The sequence below is a fragment of the Corvus hawaiiensis genome, chromosome 2, assembly GCF_020740725.1.
Source record: "Corvus hawaiiensis isolate bCorHaw1 chromosome 2, bCorHaw1.pri.cur, whole genome shotgun sequence".
NCBI lineage: Eukaryota > Metazoa > Chordata > Aves > Passeriformes > Corvidae > Corvus > Corvus hawaiiensis.
In genome coordinates, this window is record NC_063214.1 from 85,041,865 (window position 1) to 85,061,221 (window position 19,357).

General features: G+C 36.9%; 1 long non-coding RNA gene across 1 annotated transcript in view; it reads left to right on the plus strand.

Annotated features, from left to right (window-relative positions):
• The first annotated feature begins 1,855 nt into the window (after nt 1-1,855).
• Nucleotides 1,856-19,357, plus strand: part of LOC125321647 — a 29,754-nt gene continuing 12,252 nt past the window's right edge. Inside the window, exons 1-2 of the long non-coding RNA XR_007201626.1 lie at nt 1,856-2,043; nt 4,435-4,669. This is a non-coding gene — a long non-coding RNA (uncharacterized LOC125321647). The remainder of the gene's footprint in view (nt 2,044-4,434; nt 4,670-19,357) is intronic.

Genomic DNA, 19,357 nt, shown 5'->3' on the forward strand with positions numbered 1-19,357 from the left:
TATCTGTAGGAACCTGTCAGCTACTACATCCCAAAATGGAGTTTTGTCAAATCCTGATTTTTTTGGTCTCTTTTTAATACCTGACTGTTATCTTTTGGCTCATGGGGCACCCAGGAAGATATGACCAGTTAGCCCTGCTTTTACAATGGACTTTGTAAATGTAGGAATGATATTTTTGATACGCTATGCATCAAGCTGACTTTTTCCAGTGTCTTGTAAACATTTTTCTTTGTCATGGGGAAAGAAAGTATCTCTGGTAAGGAAAATAACACATTAATGCTTGGGAATTTGAGCTGGGAGAACTAAGTCCAGAACATTGCTACTTTGACAAGACTTGCAAAGTGCTTCTTCTGGTGGAAGAGGAGCACTGACTTGTGAATGCTCTGCAGGAAATGTCTCCTGAAGGACACCCGATCTTGCTCAGGTACTTTTACCCTGTTGAGACATGGATTGTAACCATCAAATGGTCTTTTTTCTTTTTCTTGTTTTCCACTGTGCAAGAATATGTTTTTGTGTTTGATTTTTCTTATTAGAGAGGGAAACCCCACTAAATGTACATGCCTCACAAGAATATAGAGAAACATTCTAACTGTAGCTAATGAGGTTAATATATTTTAAACTAAATTATGAGTACAAAAGGACTGCAAATGCTGCTAGAGAAAAAAGAGAAAAAAGAAAGGAAAGTGTAACTCGTTCTTGCTCAAAATACACTTACATGTTTTTTGTTGCTCTGTTCTGTGACTCCTTCATAAGTTTACAAATTTAAGTCTGAAAAGATTTGTTTACAGAGGAAGAGAGTGCTTGAATATTGAATATAAAAGATTTTTCATGTTTGATTGTAGCTCATTCAATCCTAGCTCATATATAACTTTTTTAGTTACTTGCTGAAGGCAGTTGCATAATTGTTCCTAGATTTTATTGAATTAAATTAGAAAACTATGTAATTTTATATAATTGACATGGATTTGCATGAAACATGATTTTCCTACTGGAAATTCTATGAATCATTGTAACTGTTAGATTAAGGCATATTAATTAATCACAATCTACATTCTTAACAGTAAATATACAAGAATGAATGATGAGCTCATTATATTACAGTATTAATATTTATTTTTTATTAATGTCTTGCTGGCTTCATTTGACTCCAGTATTTGGTGTGGACCAGAGGGAAGTTTTCTATAACAATCTCTTTGGGTGATATCTCGCAGATATTTTCCCCCTTACTGATGCAGAAGCATTGCTAAACAGACAGCCTGTAAGAGGCACCTTTGACCCTGTTTATCCTAATAGCTGTCCTATCATGAAAGTTTTTTATAGGTTGTTTATCTTAGCTCTTAGAATTTGAGGGAAATTGTTTCTGTGGAGTGTGGATAGTTATGCTTACCTAACTGCTGTCTTTTTAAAGAGGTTTTCCAGGTACACTGATTGACTCAAATAAGAGCTATGTGAACTTGCTTTTTTCCTTCATATTCTGTCCTGCCTAAAGTTTTTTTTTTTTTTAAGTTTGATCAAGTTCCTTCCAGCACGTTTAGGGGTGAACTTGATAAAGCAATTAAGGCCTTTCAAAATACATGTGAATGTAATTACACTTATGTTTCTCTGTGGCTCCACTTTTAGAAAAGCTCTATAGTTATAGGATTCTGGAAGGCTACAGAAAATTTTAATCCACAGGGAGGATTTGTGCTCATGTAACTGTATTTTTAGGCTTGGATTTTGTATCTTTAAGGAAGAGAACTAATTCATCTTTAGTTTTGGATCACCCATTATCTGTTGGATTTTGTTTGTTTTTCCACTCGTTTTCTGTGTCCTCATAATTAGATCACATATATTTAAATTTTGTTAGTTTTCATATGCAGCCTGCAGGACATACTTATTTCTAACCTAATTAGGTGTTGGCATTAACTTTTCCTTTTCTCAGGTGCTTCAGGCAGCCCTGACCACGTGGGCATGGAGGATTTGAGCATTACATGCTACAGAAATGGTGCCTGCCATCTGAAAGCTTCTGCCTTCAGGTTCAATTCTGCCTTCTCAGAGACCCTGGTAGGCTAAGTGTCTCATTTTCAAGAACCTCAGCCTCATAAGCACTTTGCTGTAGAGGTTCTTTCTGGGTGCTTTCTCTCATGCTTTTAAGGGCTTAAAAATACCCTCATGCCTTTCTTTTTTTTTTTTTTTTTCCATTTTTCTTTTTGAGTGGTTTCAATATTCTCTGTTATAAGTGACTTCTGAGTCTTGGAGTTTGTGCTGTTTGCCCCAGCCTCTACCTACAGAATTAAAACGGGATTCCTCTGCCAGTAAAGCACATCTCCCTCCTTCTTTTGTGCTTGAACTACCTGCCTTTGGGCTTCTTGACCTACCTGTCAAGCTTTTAAATAGATATACACACATCAAACGTTAATCCCCAGCAAGTTTAGCTGTTTGTGTTTTAAAGGGATGGGGACACCTCCAGCAGAAATTTAATCTTGCTGCAGCAGTAGCCAACAGACTCCTGAACAAATGGCAGCTACATTTGTCATGCTTGAAAGTACCCTTCCTCTTGATGCACAGCATGCTCTCTCATGCTCTCAGAAGCACAAGGTGCAGTTTGGATGCAGCTGTCACCGTGTGATTCGCTTCAGGCTTTTTGCCTGAAGCTTTAGTTCTGTGTTGACACGTCCATAATCTCTGTGGTTTCAAAGCCCCGCCTGTACTGCCTGACTTCTTTCTCCTGGTCCTGGGCAAAACACTGCTGCTCCAAGTGCCCTACCTATGGGCAAAGTTATCTGGACTTACCATTCTCTTATTTTTATGCTTACCCTTATGCATATTTTTCTATTAGTGGACTGTGTTTTCTTATAACTGAGAACCATCCAGGTTTAGTGATCCCATCTTGTCTCCATCTGAGGACAGAATTCATTTCAAAGGTTTTCAGTTAAACAAAAATTTCCAGAATGTCCACTCTTTGTAGCATAAGTGGGCCTCCCATGCTGCTGCAATCATAAAGGCCTCTTAAATTACTACTATCTTCTTGTTGGTAAGCAAGACAAAGTCAAAATATCCAGGGCATAGGAGATTTGGATGGATCTGGAAGAGACCAACTTACACCATGAAACTTAAAATAGCTGTATTTCCAACTTTGGTGCATCACTTGGGAGTCTGGAATTGGATGGAATGACTCCAAGTCACAGGCTGCCAAAATTTTAAGAGGGCTCTTTAAAAGCCTGTGACTGCCATCTACTAAAACAGGCTCCAAGGTTGGATCTGTAAAATTAGATGGATAGACCTTGACATAATTTGATTAAAACATATTTAACATTAATTTTTAGATGAATGTATTAGAGTATCCTATCTGTAATGTTTGGGGCTTAATGGCTTTTATGGCTTTAAAAAGGCTTAATAGCTTCCATTAGGCTTTCATCAGCAGTGCTGGAGAAAACAGGAAGATACACATGCAGAAAGGCAGTGATTTCTTTTGTAATTTTGTACTGTCGTGCGTGAAAGTGTTTGTAAATTTATCCATGAACTTGTGTGGCTGCTAAAGTGCAGGTTCCTCCTCATGTTCTTTGGTTCTCACACATAAAGGTTCAGAATTCAAGTGTAATATCTCTTTAAGATTCATTTTGTAAGATAATTTGTAAAATAAAGCAACTGGCTTCCCTGTCAGCTCTTGTCTTAACTGAGGTTCAGTGCTGTTCACATATGCTCTTCATAAGTTTGCCTGTATGCTCTATTTACTTTTGTGCTTCGTATTTTACTACTTAGTCATGCACAGCAGGAGACCTATAAATGTTTCTTGATGTACCTGCAGGGGAAGAATGGGGTATATAATACACACTAAATGGTCTCCACAACTTAAAAAAAGCCACCTTTATTTCACATTACTCATGTGATAGTATATTTGTATGAAAATGAACACTAAATTTTAATTTAATAATTGTGACAAGTATTTTCTAGGAAATAAAGACAATGAAGACAAACTGGAGTTCCAAACCATACCAGTAAAGATGGGGGTTTTTTATGCCACAGTTTTCTGTGCCCATAACCAGAGAAAACTGCATGTGCAAATTCTGTCCTGTCACCATAGGATCAGTTTTTGACTGTGGTAGAAGGCCAAGAGTTTGAACACTTTGAAGTCAATTTTGGTTACAGTTTACTTTGTTATTGGAAAGTACAGTGCTAATGGGACTGGCAGACACTTGCATGGAAAACATAGGATTTTCCAGATACAGAAACCCAAAGATTTGGGAAAATTTCTTAATTATCTCTTAACTAACTTATGTTGTCCTTCAGGCTTTCATCGCAATTTCTGATATGTTTTTAATGGCTCTCTTTCCTACCTAAATAGAAAAATCGCATTCAAACTAAACCTAGTCTGTGCTAGTGCATGGTAATATTAACTGCTTTCTTGCTGCTGAAGAAATTACAGACTTTTGACTTTTATTTGTTTTCTTCCAGAGATCAATGCAGCATTCATCTTAATATCTTATGGGTACAGAAGAGTGTTCCAGTAGACAGCAGGACATCAATTACAGATGTGAAGCATACTCACAGGCATATGGGTCTTATGTTAGCAGCCTGTTCAAAGAATTAAGAAGTGAGGATCCAAGACAGCCCAGATGTTACAAATTTCTATCAGTGGTCACTGCAGCATGAAATCGCATGTGAATTTCACTTCTTGCAATTCTTCAAGGTGAGTTATATAACAAACCTCATAAATTATTATTATCAGGACAGGTTTAAAGAGTGATTAGCAGGAAAATTGAAGGATTCATTAACTTGAAATGTTCTTGCAGAGTAGCAAATAGTCCGAGCTTGTTGTGTGAAAAGAAGGTCTTGGCTATTCTGCAAGTGGTCATCCTACTGCTGCAATGACCTAATTGGGTTTATCAGTCCTCACTGAAGGAACAGGATCACTAGAGCAGTTTATAACTCTTGGGCAAAAAATGGACCTTAAGCACTTTACTCTTAAATTTTTAACTTTATTTTGCCTAAAGACAGTTATTAAAACTGATCTTCAGAGTCCAAGTGAATAACCTGAAGTTTTTTCTTTCTGAACTGAAACAATTCATAAGAACATTGTGTCCCTAACTCTCTAGTTCTTATTCAGAAATGTTAGCACTTTAATGAAAAACGCTTTTCAAGGTCTGTGGAAGCATTTGAACATTAACATTAACATATCTCTTTTCCATCAACAATTTTCTTGGCTGGGAGCATAATTTTTTTCTTGTTTCTTATGAGGGGTGAAAAATGTGATGTAACAGAATGGCTATGGATGCTTAAAAAAGGTGACTATACTCACTGATACCATAAAGATAATGTATTCCAAGGCCAGTCACAAATGTCAAACAAATTAAAATAGAAATGAAGAGTTAAAACTGTGTGCTCTGGTTTTTAATTATCTCTGTTGCAACGTGAGATTGAGAACAAAAAAGCCTGAAAGATCTAATAGAAAATGTGTTTGGTTCATGACTTACAAAGAATAAGAGAATAAAGCACTAGAAATTCAAGAGAGATTGCTCTTAATATCTCGCTGTTCACAGCTGTAGGAGTAACAGGTAGAACAGGTGCTCTTGCAGAGTAAAGACATGGTGCTGTGGTTGATTTTTCTTGTTACAACAAACACACACCAGATACACAAGACTACTATGCTGCAAAAGATATAAGCACTAAAGTCATGGCAGAACCCTTTGAGGCTTTTAACATATGCTTGTAATGAAAATATACTTTTAGAGCCTATGATAAGCAACACTTGCGATATTTCTTTGGACTAAATATTAGCTGTGATACACTCCTGACTCGTCCTTGCCTTTACAGAAATGTAAAGAGAATATGAGGTACTTGGGTGTTAGTCTGTATTCCACAGCAGAAGTAAATCTGTGCTGACATTCAGTCCAATATTGTAACTCTTTGTACACACAACATCAATAAAACAGCTCTTCTCTACTGAAACCTAGATATTGTTTGCAAAGCTGGGAGTTGTTTTCCCCTCATAAAGAGAACATTTTGCTGCATGAACTAAAACCAAGAAGCTAATTCAAACAGCAAATGAATGGAGAGACTGAAATATATCTCTGGTTTTATAGATTTAACAGAAATGTAAATTCTTTGTGAGATTTTGAATAAAAAGATTCCATTTTTAATTTTCAGAATTTTTATTACTTTCTAAAATATATATCAATTGAAAAAACTTTAGTTTTGTCAAACTATTTTTTCTCAGCTCAGCATTAAGATACAAATGCTTCAGGCAGCCTATACCTGTATAAGTTAAGAGAAAAAAACTTTTGAGAAGAAAAACATATCAAGTACAGCAAGATTACTGTTCTGCAAGGGTTTGCATATCTAAGAAACTGCTTTTGCATACATGGACAGGGGTACTCTTGCAACTGCTTGCAAATTCATGGCCTGTGTGATAAATAAACAGTTAATTGAAATGTCAACTTGAATGTAGCTCCACTTTTAAGTCTGAAATTCTACTGCTTTTGTTTGTAGGAAATAGTGCTTTTATCATCATAGTCCTGATCAAATAAACAAGAGCTAAAACGAATCATATTAAAAATTATGAAAACATTTTCTAATAATTATTTATATTTTAGCAGTTCATTAAAGAAGTCTGTAATAATTTTTTGTTCAGGAACTTTATGTTTTTACTACCAGCATATTTAGCTGGACATATTTTTCTCTCATGAGATCTCAGACAATTTTAATGGCTGAATTTGGTTGTGTTAAAATCGTGCTTGGAGAAAGTAAACCTGTGCTCCTGAAGAGTTACGCTTAATGACAGATTTGCTACTTGTCAGTTTTGATAATTGGAAAATTCCTTCCTAATTGTTTCTTTAATCTGAATTTTTGCCACTAAATAAATCTTCTACTTAATACAAACATATTTTTTATTTATTACCTGCAGCAAAGATGGTGAATAAAGTGTAGGTGATGCAATCATTTTCTGAAAAAAAAAGGAAAAAAGAAGAAGGCAAAAAAATATTTTGATTATTTAATATTTAAGATGTGAGGTGTCTGCATGTCTACAAACATTTTAACTCATAGAAACATAGAATAGCCTTGCTTGGAAGATCATCCAGTTCAACCCTTAAATACAGTTAATTTCAGTAGATTGCAAAATTGGTATTGTAAGTAAAAGTCTGCCTTTTTAAACATTTTGCTTAGAAGTGAGTTTTATATGAAGTAATCTGTTTGCTTTCCTACTATAAAATAAGTGTATGAAGTAAGAATATTACATGAAAATTAGTAAATATGTACACCAAACTTGGACAGAGCTTCAGCTATGGAATTATGATTAAACAAAATGCACAGAATGAAAAGACTTTACATTCACTTTGCAAAGTGATTTTTCAGCCAGAACTGATGATGATTGAATGTTTGTTTGGTGGAAAACTCTTGTCACTTGGTTCCACTGTCCTTCTGTAAGTGACAGCAGCTCCAATCCAGAAAGGAAATCTCTAACCTTTGCTCTGAAGAGGACTGAGAACACCATTCGAGCAATCCCTACTCCAACATTTTCCATCCAGATTAGTGTAGACTTGAGACATTTTCAAGTTCTTGAGCATTTCTGGTCAGGCCTGGACTACAAAGGAGAGCAGAGAGAAAACTTTGATGTTCAGACCTGAGCTAAGCAAAGTATTTTTAATAAAAATATTTTCTTCTGAAATTTTTTACCTTCTGAACTCTTACAGTGTAATGAAATCCATATTCTGCTGCAGTAAATATTGAAATCAGATGCTGATTCTACTATAAAACACAATGATATGAAAATGCATAAGATTATATGGTAATATTTCCAAAGGTTGCTATCAAAGCAGCAACACATGGAGTTCTGGAAAGCTTAATTAACCTTCGGTGTTGTTAAAGTTGCTACTTAGTTCAGCCACACTGAGGAGATTATCTGGCAAAGAAGTTGGAAAGCTGATGATTTGAGCACAGGCACGCAATTATTCTCACTGGTAGATTATGTGCTGATGGGATCCAATTATATGCCAACCAAGCCTCTCTGAATCATCAAAGAAGAAATATTAAAAATTCCCTTGGCTCCAAAGCATCATCTCTGCCGCCATATGTCAGAGCTGTTCTCTGGCTAATACAGGTCCCTGGAAGACAAGTCTTTTTCATCCTTGCAATATCACCTCTCAGAGCATCCTAGGGGATTAAGTGAAAGTACAGGCCACTTCTCTGGAGTGCATGTATTAGTATGCTTGTTACTGTGAAATTATTCCAGTAGCTTGTTTTATTTAAAGATTACTAGACTGTAGGGATGGGATAATCTAGTGCTAGCTAATGACATTGAAATGATGCTTGATACAAGTCAAGGTTAAGAGGAAGAGAACAGGAGTTAAATATCCAACACACAAGAGAGAAAGATGACTGCTTATAAAGATGCAGGGGGAAAAAATGAGCTTAATCTGCTGATTCCAAAATGCAAGCTGGAAACCTTTCTCTTTGCTTCAATGTCTACTGCCTGCCAGCTGTATGACTGCTGTGAGCAAGTGGCTGAGTGCTCAGTCCTGTTAGCTGCCTTGGGTGCATCTTTAGAAGACGAGCTGAATCTGGGAGACTCATATTATTTAAAATTTTGACCATTTCTTCAAGACTAAATTAAGCCTGTTGAGTTCTTTATTTTTTCAGGCATATTTATCCTTCTCTTTCTGGGGTATTAACAGTCCCTTGCTGCTTCTGATTTTCTATTGAGTTGATAGGATCAAGGCAGGAGAGGTGCAGGCAATTCCCATGCTGGCAAATGAAGAACCATTGCTTCTTCAGGGATTTTCTCCATGTCTGGGAAGGTAATGTGCTATTTCTGTAGGAAACATCTGCATAATTTTTCCCTTATGTTTCACATAAATATATGGCTACTGTTATCTGTCAATACTTTAATAACTGTACAAACAGGTAGATAGGACTAATGGCTTGGATGCTGAATGAAACAGCCTCAGTTCCTTTTTGTGTTGGGGTGACTGACCTCTCACTCCCATAACCTTCCCTGTGACAAGTGCTACCATGAGTTGTTACTCACAGAATTAGATATTCACAGTGATTTAAGGAGGTGGGATCTGACCCTCATTAGGTCTTGCTCCATTGTGTGCTTTAGTATTAAAAAAGTATTATTACAAATGAGTACTACACAGAAAAAGTTACAGAATGTTACCATTAATAAAAGCAATATATATATACTAAAGGTAAAATCAGTTTACTTGGTTGGACAGAAATAAATCTGTTCCTATCAGGAAATGGCTGTCAGGTCCAGCCAGCAGATACAATTCACTGACTCTTGATGTATAAGAGGGAGTGTGTTTCCTCCATTATTATTACATGTAAGATTGCGAATTTATGTTTAAGACATTATTATCGAAATTTGTTAGATTTTATTCTTATAAAGTTTGGAGAGCTCTAGGATCAGCATTTTTGAAATTCCTGGGTAGGATTTGCTTGGAGACCTGCATCAAAAAAACCCACAACATCCACTCTCTATGTTACAGCTTTGGCCCAGGTATGTGTATGTATACATGTATGCCTTTATTGTGTACTACATTTAGTTTTTCTGACTGTTTAAGCATTCAGAAGAATAAAGCATAATGAACACATCAAAGTGCTGAGAAATTTCAGGCTTTGCTTTGAAGAGATTTGAAAGGAATGTTAGCAATATACACATAGAAGTTTGAATTGAAATTTCATAAAGATGTTTCTAATTCCTTTCTCTGTTGAAGACCTTGGGTACCCTCCAGATCTGCACTTCTTATTTAAGCATCCTTAGAGAGAATCTGAAGCCCTATTCAGAGAATAGAAAGGAAATGTCTGGACATACACCCTGTGGAAACCTGTCTTCCTTGCTTGTGACAGTAAAGAGAGAGAGAGAAATAATTCCTGAATGAATTTGGACTACACTGGAATAGAAGTATTTTCTCATACTCTTTTAAGTAAAAAAAAATTTGTAAAAATATAAATATAGATAACCATGAATTTTATAGACCTATGGTGTAGATTGAAATGGAAAAGTCACCTTAATTCCATATATACAATGCAAATTTGAACAAAAATCAAAAGGGCTTGATTCACTCTTTTTCTAACCCTCTTGATTTAATTATCATTAGACCATGCATTAATTCATCTAAGTATTGTTTACATCTATATTGTAAATTCAGCAGTTGTAATATATTTGCCTATCACCTGTGCCGTATAAACTAATAGAAGAACACCAGAAAACTTGTGGTTAAAATCCTTTTATTTCACTGATTAATACTATAAAAAGTCAAAATAAAAATGCAATTCATACTTATACCCCCAAAATTATGGAAATAACATCTGTTATTTTGCAATCTTGTTTGTGCAGGCAACATTTTTAAATACAATTCTGATTTAATAAAAACAGATTTTTTAAAATACACTACCTAAACTGCAAGCTCATCTGTTTATAGCATCACTTTTGCTGCAAGCATGTAGCTATAAAAAAATAGTATGATCAGATTTTCAGTGTTCTAGATAATCATGCTGGAAATCATGCATTGAAACGCAATGGTGTAAATTTTGTATACTTTTATTCCTCCAGAGGTTGAGGGACCTCAGAGGGTGCCACTAAGAAGTCAGATTCTATCAGGAGTTAGCCACATGATGGTTGTTGAGGAATTACAGAGCAACCCAAATGATCGGAGTATTGCAGTGCATTAACTGTTAAACAAGTGATAAACGTTCATCTGCTCCATCTGTTTCCCCAAATGTTCATGTAGTAGGCATTGGGATCCTCATCTTGGTTATTTCCTAGGTGTTAAAATAATACAAACAAATTATACAAAGTAAAAGAAAATGCTGCTAAAATTCTGTACCTTAAAAATTAATCTTTTTTCACTACCTATGTTCTTGAAATAGCCATTGTCTTCAGACTGCTGCTGACAATCAGAGAGGCCATATTGCCTCCAGCTCCCCCAAATATTTGTCCTACTCCTCTCATAGATTCCCACCTATCTCAGGGTGTTTAAATAATCACTCAGCAGTTCCACACTGAACAGCTCAGAGTTTTTAACCTGTTAGTGCTACATATTTCTACCTTTATATGTAAACTAGCTGTTAACAGCTACCTGTTTCTCTGCAGATCAGTTGTCTCTGCAATGGTAGTTGAGCCCCTTAGGTGTGGAGCCTCCCCTAGGCACTGCATGCAAAGGAGATGGTAAAAACAATTTCCTTCTGTCAGAGTCTTTATTTTGTAACATTACAGCTGCAGTACTATAGGAAGGTGAACTACTCTGATCACTCCATGTGGATTAAAGCAAAATCCTGTTTGCCTCATCAATTTGAATAAAAAGTTTTCACAAATATACAGCCCATTATTCAGTTAAAATGCTTCCTCCATGTTTTGATTTAGTTATGAGATTAAAAAAACTTAAATCCTTCCTTGTAGAATCCAAGCTTTCCTGCAGGCAATTCTTGTCTATCACTAACCACAATTAGTGTTCTTGTTTACTCAATGACAGTTGAAAATAAACTAGAAGTTAAAAATAAACTGTCACATAATTCCTGCTCCAGAGTAAGAATAACAAAGGTAAAATAATCAGCCTGTTTCATCCCAGGTCCAGGCAGAAGGACTTGTTTCTATTTTAGACCTGCAAAGGTGGGTGGAAGGTCAAGCAGAGTTCTGCTTTTCTGATGGTTTTTGTAGTGGAGTGTCTCACAAACCATATGATCCCTTCATGAATCTTCATCATACAACAGAACTTTACCACGTGGAACTGAACTTGGAAATGAAGTGTATAAAGCAAAAAAATAATATTCAAAACCTTTCTAAATGTATCTTAGGTACCTGCATATCTAAACTTCTCTGGACTGAGAACTTCATGAACTCTTTTTAGTTTGAGTCGCAGAAAAATTAAAAAATGGACTTCCTTCGCTTAATTCACCACAGCCATGCCTAGATGGGACCTGACAGTACTTCAAAAACTCCAGCACCACAGATAAAACAGGGTGAATGATAACACAGAGTGGATCTAGCTTCTAAGGTCTATTTAAGAAGTGAGATGAGAGTTTTACATACTTCCTGCACCCTTGCTGTCTCAGAGCTCTGATCATGCCATCATGCATGATGGCAAGATCTTGCCATCCCTCTTTGTCAGGGAGATCACTGGCAGTCTGGGACTTTTGGTCAGAAAGTGGGTTGGTTCCTACTGTGCTGTTGCTCATCACAACCCAGCCTGGTTTTTGGAAGCCAAGAGCTCTGGGCATCCCCTGCACTTGTCTCCATGCAGCTATGGCCTCCAGGAACTTCATCCACTGCTAGGACACTTCCTTCAGTCAAGACCTTCACCTTCTTTTCAGTCGCCAAAGACCTCTGTTTTCCCAACCTAAATATTGTGTGCGGGAAGCACAGACCATGATCAGTCTCCTAATTGTTAATTTTGGTTCCTGTCTCTTTACCAGCTAGAGGATTTGGCATGTGCCACTTTGGTTCAGTACAGGTATTATGAAAGGCAATAGAGGGAGTAGCAGATTTCTGCATGAAAACTCAGAAGTTCAGTCTGAGACGTCATGTAACACCCACCTCCACCCCAATTATCTGCTGTTTGCATTCACAACTTAAGCTACTTTTTTCTCTACCTGCATGATCTCTAACTCTGCACTTGAGTGACATGTATCATGAGAGTAGCGTCACCAGCACTTAATTCCCAAGAGAACTGAGCTTTCAGTAGCAATCCAATACTCCAATCACCTATCCACGTGGTTTGCTTTTGACTTGGGGTCTCTTGAATAGCCCCAGATTCTAATAATCTTGTAGCTGGTTACCTAAAGATAACCAGCTAAACTCGCACCAGATATTCCTTACTGCTTGTTTCCTGTTTTTCTCCACATTCAAACACCTTTTATTGATTTCTCCTACAGGCAACATCACAATTAATGCATTATAGCTTAAGCCTGGAGACTTCTGCTGAATTTTTAGCAGTACTACTACAAGCTTCCAGTGGAGTTCCCTTGCCACTCTGCAACTCAGTTCTCTGTTTGCCAAATTAGTATAATACTCTTTTCTGTTAAGCACTATGCATAGAGGAGGGTTACTAAGGATGGAAAACATAAGTATACTTTGGGATTTCTTTCTGAGCTTTTTTGCAATGTTTTGGAGGAATACTTAGAGTATTTTACTGTTAGCCTTTTAAAGGGAGTAACTGAAAACAATGTTAGCAAGTAAACGTGTTAGGAAGTGCATGCTTTCTTCAGTGAGGGCTTATAAGGCAGCTTGCAATGCTCAGATCCTCTCTTCCAGCTCCCCAGATATCTTTGTGTCTTCACTGTGTTCCAAATACCATCTGCTGCTGCTTATGTGCCTCATCATTGAAATGTAAACTGAAATTCCTCCACACTGGCACAACAAGTGCACACTGAAAAAATATCTTCTTCTGTTGGAGAAAAATAAAACCTAAACCACATTACCATAGCAGTTATGGGATGTTAAATATTCATGGTGACCTGTGAGGTCCTAGAAGCTCTTTTCTAAGCTTAGTAATGCAATAAACACGGCGCCCATTTTTTTGCTTTGGCTTAATTCACTGTTATGGCTTCCACAAACTGAGTGGAATAATTCTTAACAGGGGAAATTCAGTGTAATGAACACATTAACTCTGTTTTTCCTAAAGATTAAATATGGTTTCTCTCATGACCAGGCAGCAGTCTTTATTTGTGGAAAGTTTCTGCACTCTCATGCTGCTGAGAACTTCCTCCATGCAGCTGACCAGAGGGCCAAGCAACTTCTCTCTTTTGGGCTCCAGGCACTTTAAACCTATGGGGTTCATGAAGAGCAAAATGCGCAAAGCACATTTTGATGCCAGGCTGACTCTAAGTGGAAGATTTCAGTTAATTCAGCAAACATTTTGATTATAGTTAAGTGTTACGGTTTTGATTAAAAGGGCGTAGAAAAGAAGTTCTGGCGCTTGGGAAATGGCAACTTTGAGTCCTACTGCAGTGTAAATCAGCACTGAGTAAGTAGCTGGGCTCTGAAGATGAGTTTGTTCTGCTGAAAGAGCATAATTTCTGTGACAAGTTGAGCTAGCTAGAATGGGGAAAGCTAGAATGGTCCAGGACTGGGCTGAATTACTGCTGTCATCCCTCAGGTGCTGGAAGTTGTTGGTGTCTAACTGGCCCAGCATATGTCAAGGAGGCTGTTTACTTACCGGTGGCATAGAAAATTTAAAATGAGGCTTACAAATTTAGAATAGGAAAATGCTAAGTATTAAAAATTAAATACGTGTGGGAAAGTGGGATTTTCTTTTCTTGTGTCCTCTTCTTGGGTTCTTGTTTATAATCTTCAAGCTTTTCTCTGAAATTTTATGAGATAAAACTAAATTTTTAATTGTAGCTGGAATGTTCTGGTATTTTAAAACCCTATATAAACTCTTGAAAAAGAGCAGCAATAAAGTGAAAATCATCAGTGGTGAAATACTTAGCCAGTAATACTCTATGTTCTTCTTATTTATGGATCTACAGGCTCTTGTTTGGAGAGAGAAAGTGGGACGTGCATAAGTTGATCTGAAAAGTGGTAGCATTATCCTTTTTTCTTATTCTTCTGTAGAAGTGTTTTAACCCAGTTTCACTGAGCACATCCTAAAACTTTTCACTAAGCTGCATTTAGTGGATTGGATTTGGGATAGTGCCCTCACATACCTAAGGAATGTTAAACTGATAAAATAATGTCAAGTCTTCTTATTTTATTTCCTATATCTTAATGTGAAATCAGCACTATAATTAGATAATTTGAAAATTTAATAGAACTTTCGTCCTTGAATTAATACAGACAGATCAGAGTGACAGCTCTGAGTCAGGAGATGAAATATAAAAGGGATGGTGTAAACTGCATGGAGTCACTGTATAATAGCAATTTTCAGTATTCTTGAAATAGGGACTGTCTAATAATTACACATTGCCTAGGGAGAATTCATCAGCTTGGTGTAACAAGTAATAAAGCACATTATCATGATAAGCACATGAATTAAGTTAGAATCTCAAAAAGTACAGAAGTTCAGTAATTCTTCTAGGAAACTCAATCTGCATTAGTAATTTCACCAAAATGAGGGCATGTAATAGGTCTCTTATTGCAGAATAATGGAATTGTCTTTAATAAAAAATGGAGGTTTGATTGTAGTGAGATGGCAGACTTTCATTGTTTTGGCTGTAATAAAGACTGATGCATGACATTATGTATTTAAAATGATCATTTTTGCTCACTAAAACAATACACATTATATATGATATACATAGCAGCAGACTGATAGATTGCTGGGAAGACATAAAGAATGTCAGTTTGCATTAACACAATAACATTACTTCAAATGGCCCCTGCCAGCATAAATGAGATAATATTCCTGGCTCTCAATCTGCTGTATTTAAGCTGAGATAGATCCATTTATTCTTTTACATGCATTAGCACAATTTCCACTATAGTCAATGGGTCAAATTGCTCTTAAACACAGTTGCCCAACACCATCTATTGCAGGTAGTGACGGCAGAACTTAGCCTGCTGGCTTGTCTGATTAAGTGACTTTCCTGCCATTTGCAGGCCAGACTTCCTGACATGTCCATTAGACCTGTGGCTGCTACTGTTGTACAGTGCTCCATAACTCTTTTGATCAATTAAGAAACAAAAGTGCTCCTGAAATTTAATTTGCTGTATCTTTATAGGGTTTTTTTTGGTATAATGAATCCTGAGTAGTGTAATTATCTTTAGAAGAGGTACTGAATAAAGGTACCAATTTAAAATATTGAACAAAGTATAGATTTGTGGCCAAATGTAGCCTGTGAAAGAATTATTCCATGTATCTACCTATCTCCCTTGGTACCTTATGAAAATGCTGTTTGTCCCTTAGCAGTGTATATTATTATTTTCTTTAAACTACTTATTCATTAAAAAAAACGACATTACCATTAAAAAACATTACATAAAAGAGTTTTACATTACAAAAAGCTACAAAACCTGCCATAAGAATGGAAATAAATGTGCATACATATCCAATCAATTATTACTACCAACAGTTGGCTAAAATATAGGCCTCAGTAAAATAGAATTAAACTTATAAAGACTTTAATACCATAATGTTGGAGCTTCCCTTCTGATGAGACTTTACAAATGGCTTTGCCAGTCTAAGAAAATTTTATTTTGAAACCATAGTAGTTTTTGATCAGTGTGTATTGATTTGAAGAGTGAAGTAGTTAAAGGGAAGAAAGGTTATTCTGTGGTTACTGCACAGACTTCTGAATTTCTCTTCCTGGATTGCAGTTCTGCTTATGCTATCTATTTGCCACAGCATCTAGAGAAGTCCTGAATTAATTTGATAATCATATCTGTAAGTAACTCATGTAGGTCTTTATTTGGAAAAAAATCAGATGTCTTGGGATGCACATAGGTAATACTGTTTTTTCCAAAGTACTTCAGCCACTAACTTCATCCTTAGGAGCCCAAATATCTCTAAAACATCCTGAGAAATCAGGCCCCATTAAATTTAAGTGATGTGCAGGCTATTTGTGCAGTGGTAGTGCTTTCCTGGTACGGAAATAGAAATATTCTAATGCACATAACTGCTCCAAGAGGAAATTCAGTAGGAACTGTAAAGTGATGCATATTAAGTCAGCATCAGTACATTAAATTACCCTCTGAGTGAAACAAGTTAAATTGGTCAAATTTCAGGTATACTGATCAAGCAGCATTACATCTGGGAACTCTGCTGATGTAGCATGTCAGTCACACTTGATAACCCTTAGTACCCTGCAGTAACTTAACTATCAATAGAAACTGATTCAGAGGACCTGTCCTTAGCTCCTAAATGTGAAGTGAGACTTAATCTCTGAAGCCATGCAGAAACCTTTGGAAGGCTGTATTTGTGTTCCTGAACACTTGCTTGCAAATGTTCTCTGTTCAAAGTTATGAGGGAGTTTTTAGAAAAGGCCCTTTCTAAACCTATGAGTTGTGCCTTATAGACGTCACATCAAGATTGGAGACGCTGTGGTCCAGGTGCCTTTATACTTCCAAGGCCAGAGGTCCAAGATCTCTCAGCTGAAAATTAAGAATTAACTTGGAACACAAGTCTCCCATTTTAACTCATTTATAGACTTTTGGGTAGAAGGTGGACAGCACCCTATCAAGGCATGAAGGTGTGGTTTACTAAGTTTCTTTTGCTCTTCTTCTTGGAGGTCTCTTAATCGGAACTCCTTGAGAAGTTGAAATTTGCAGAGCACACAGAGTGCAGGTATCAGATTTATCTTAGAAATATTGTTGTAATTTAATAGTGAGGTATCCACAGAGACCAAGAAGAGAAAATTAACTTTAGTGTTTGACTGTCTGTTTCAACTAGGTATTATTTGACCAATTTACATGACAGCCTTAGAGGACAGAAAGGGATTTTTTTGGAAAAAACCAAATGGAATGAGCAGGAAGGTCTTGGTGTCCTGCCAAGGTGCAACTGCATGAAACCTTGCTTATAGAATGCTTTGAATTCTTTAGATAATAGTGTAATAAATTGCCGGTTGTTGTTATGAAACATACAGAGACAACCCCTCTCAAATTTTCCTCTTGCATTGTCCATGACAACCACATAATTTCCTCCTTGGCTTCCATCCTCCTTTCTTTATAATACAATTACCTGTTGGCAGAACTGCTTTGCATACTGAAAAAGCAGACTTTGTCCAGAGAGTTACCAAGCACAAAAACTCCTCATATGTCACAGAGAAGGTTTTACATATTTTTATGGTAATATGTAAAAATTTATGTCTTCATGGGAATATTATTCAGACATTTTGTAATTGACCTTGACCTTCTGTCATGTTTTTGTGCATATTCTACAAGCTTATGGATATGCCTGATTTTATCTGTATTGTTGATTTCTGAGATAGAAGAGGAAGATGCTGAATTCTCTGCTACTAGCAGCTTAGAGAATTTAGTACCTAGCAGTGACTGAGATACTGGGATGTTAGAAATGTTGTATTCTGATTACCTAAATGCAATTTACGGTATTTACACAGCTTAATTTTTAAAGCAATTATTGTCTTTATGTGCTCCTAAGTAAACTGAATGCATTTTCCTTTCTGTCTTTATACCAAACATCATTCAGTCCTGAAGCCATGATGGGAAAAGTGCTTAATTTTCTTTGGAAATATCTAAAGCACTTCCGTAGCTTCCTTCTTTGTGCTGCACTGCTGCATGCACGTACTTATTCCAACCCCTACAAAATACTTAGAAGTCATCTTCATGTTAAGATATGCCTTTAGCCAGCCCTTGCTCTGTCTCCTGACATTACTACACCGCCCTTAACCTTTCTTTTGCAAGCTTTGCTGCCGAGGCCCGTGTTTGTGGTCTGCTCAGGACCCTTAGCCCAGCTTTGCGTTGCAGGCACAGCCACCTGAGAACTGCCTGGGAGCTCTGCCTGCACTGAGGGTTGCCAACCCCCCTCCATCAGTCCTGAACTTTGAGCATGGCCTGTTCACCCTAGCTGGGTATTTCAGCTGGGGAAAATCTGACTGCACATTTCCTACAGATTCTGGAGAACAGCAGAGGCTTTACCCAATTTATTATGCAGTTTCACCTTCCTCTTGTTCTCTTGTCACTGAGTTGCAGGTAAGTAACATGATCGCAATTACTGAAAATCTGTGGTTTGTGCAGCATTAGACTTTTCTGTAATGAGCCGTCATTATGATTTGGGATAAGCTTGTTTTGCTTGAATGGTTTCTCAGAGGTTTGGTGTCTGTTAATTGGTTTTTTTGTTTGGTTGTGGGGTTTTTTTTCTCTCCTTTGTCAATTTTCATTCTCTGTTTTGTTTGGATTCCAAGAGAAAGACTTATTTAATACTTTAATTAAACTACTTTACAGCCTTATTCAAGCATATCACTGTTGGTATTAAACAATAGAAACAAATTGCCAGCTGCTGGACAAAAGGCAGGGTCTGTTTTTAAGGAACTTATGCAGCATTGCTGATGCAAATTTGTACTGATTTGCTGCAAGTATACAGAAGGATTTTGACACTGGGAGGATGAATTTTCTCCACTGTAAATGATGCAGTTATGGGATTAAGATACCCAGTGGAAAAAGGTGTGTCGTGCATGTAGCATTCGTTGTGTTTCTGTTTCTTCAGTAAGGTGACAGAATACAGTCCTACAGATGTCAGACAATGTGCCTCTCACTATCCAGGAAAGCAACGATCCTCCTTCTTAGACTGAATTTTGTAAATCAATTGCCTTTGCCCTTTAACAAAAGGGGTTTGTTGGGCCTGTTGTGAGGAAATACAGGTTTCCACCAGTGTGTAAGGGAAGACATCATTGGGCATGTATTCACTGCTACAAAGCTGGATCTCCATCAAATACTACAGAGTTCAGTGGCTGTACATCTGGTTTTCCACGTTCAGAATGTTTT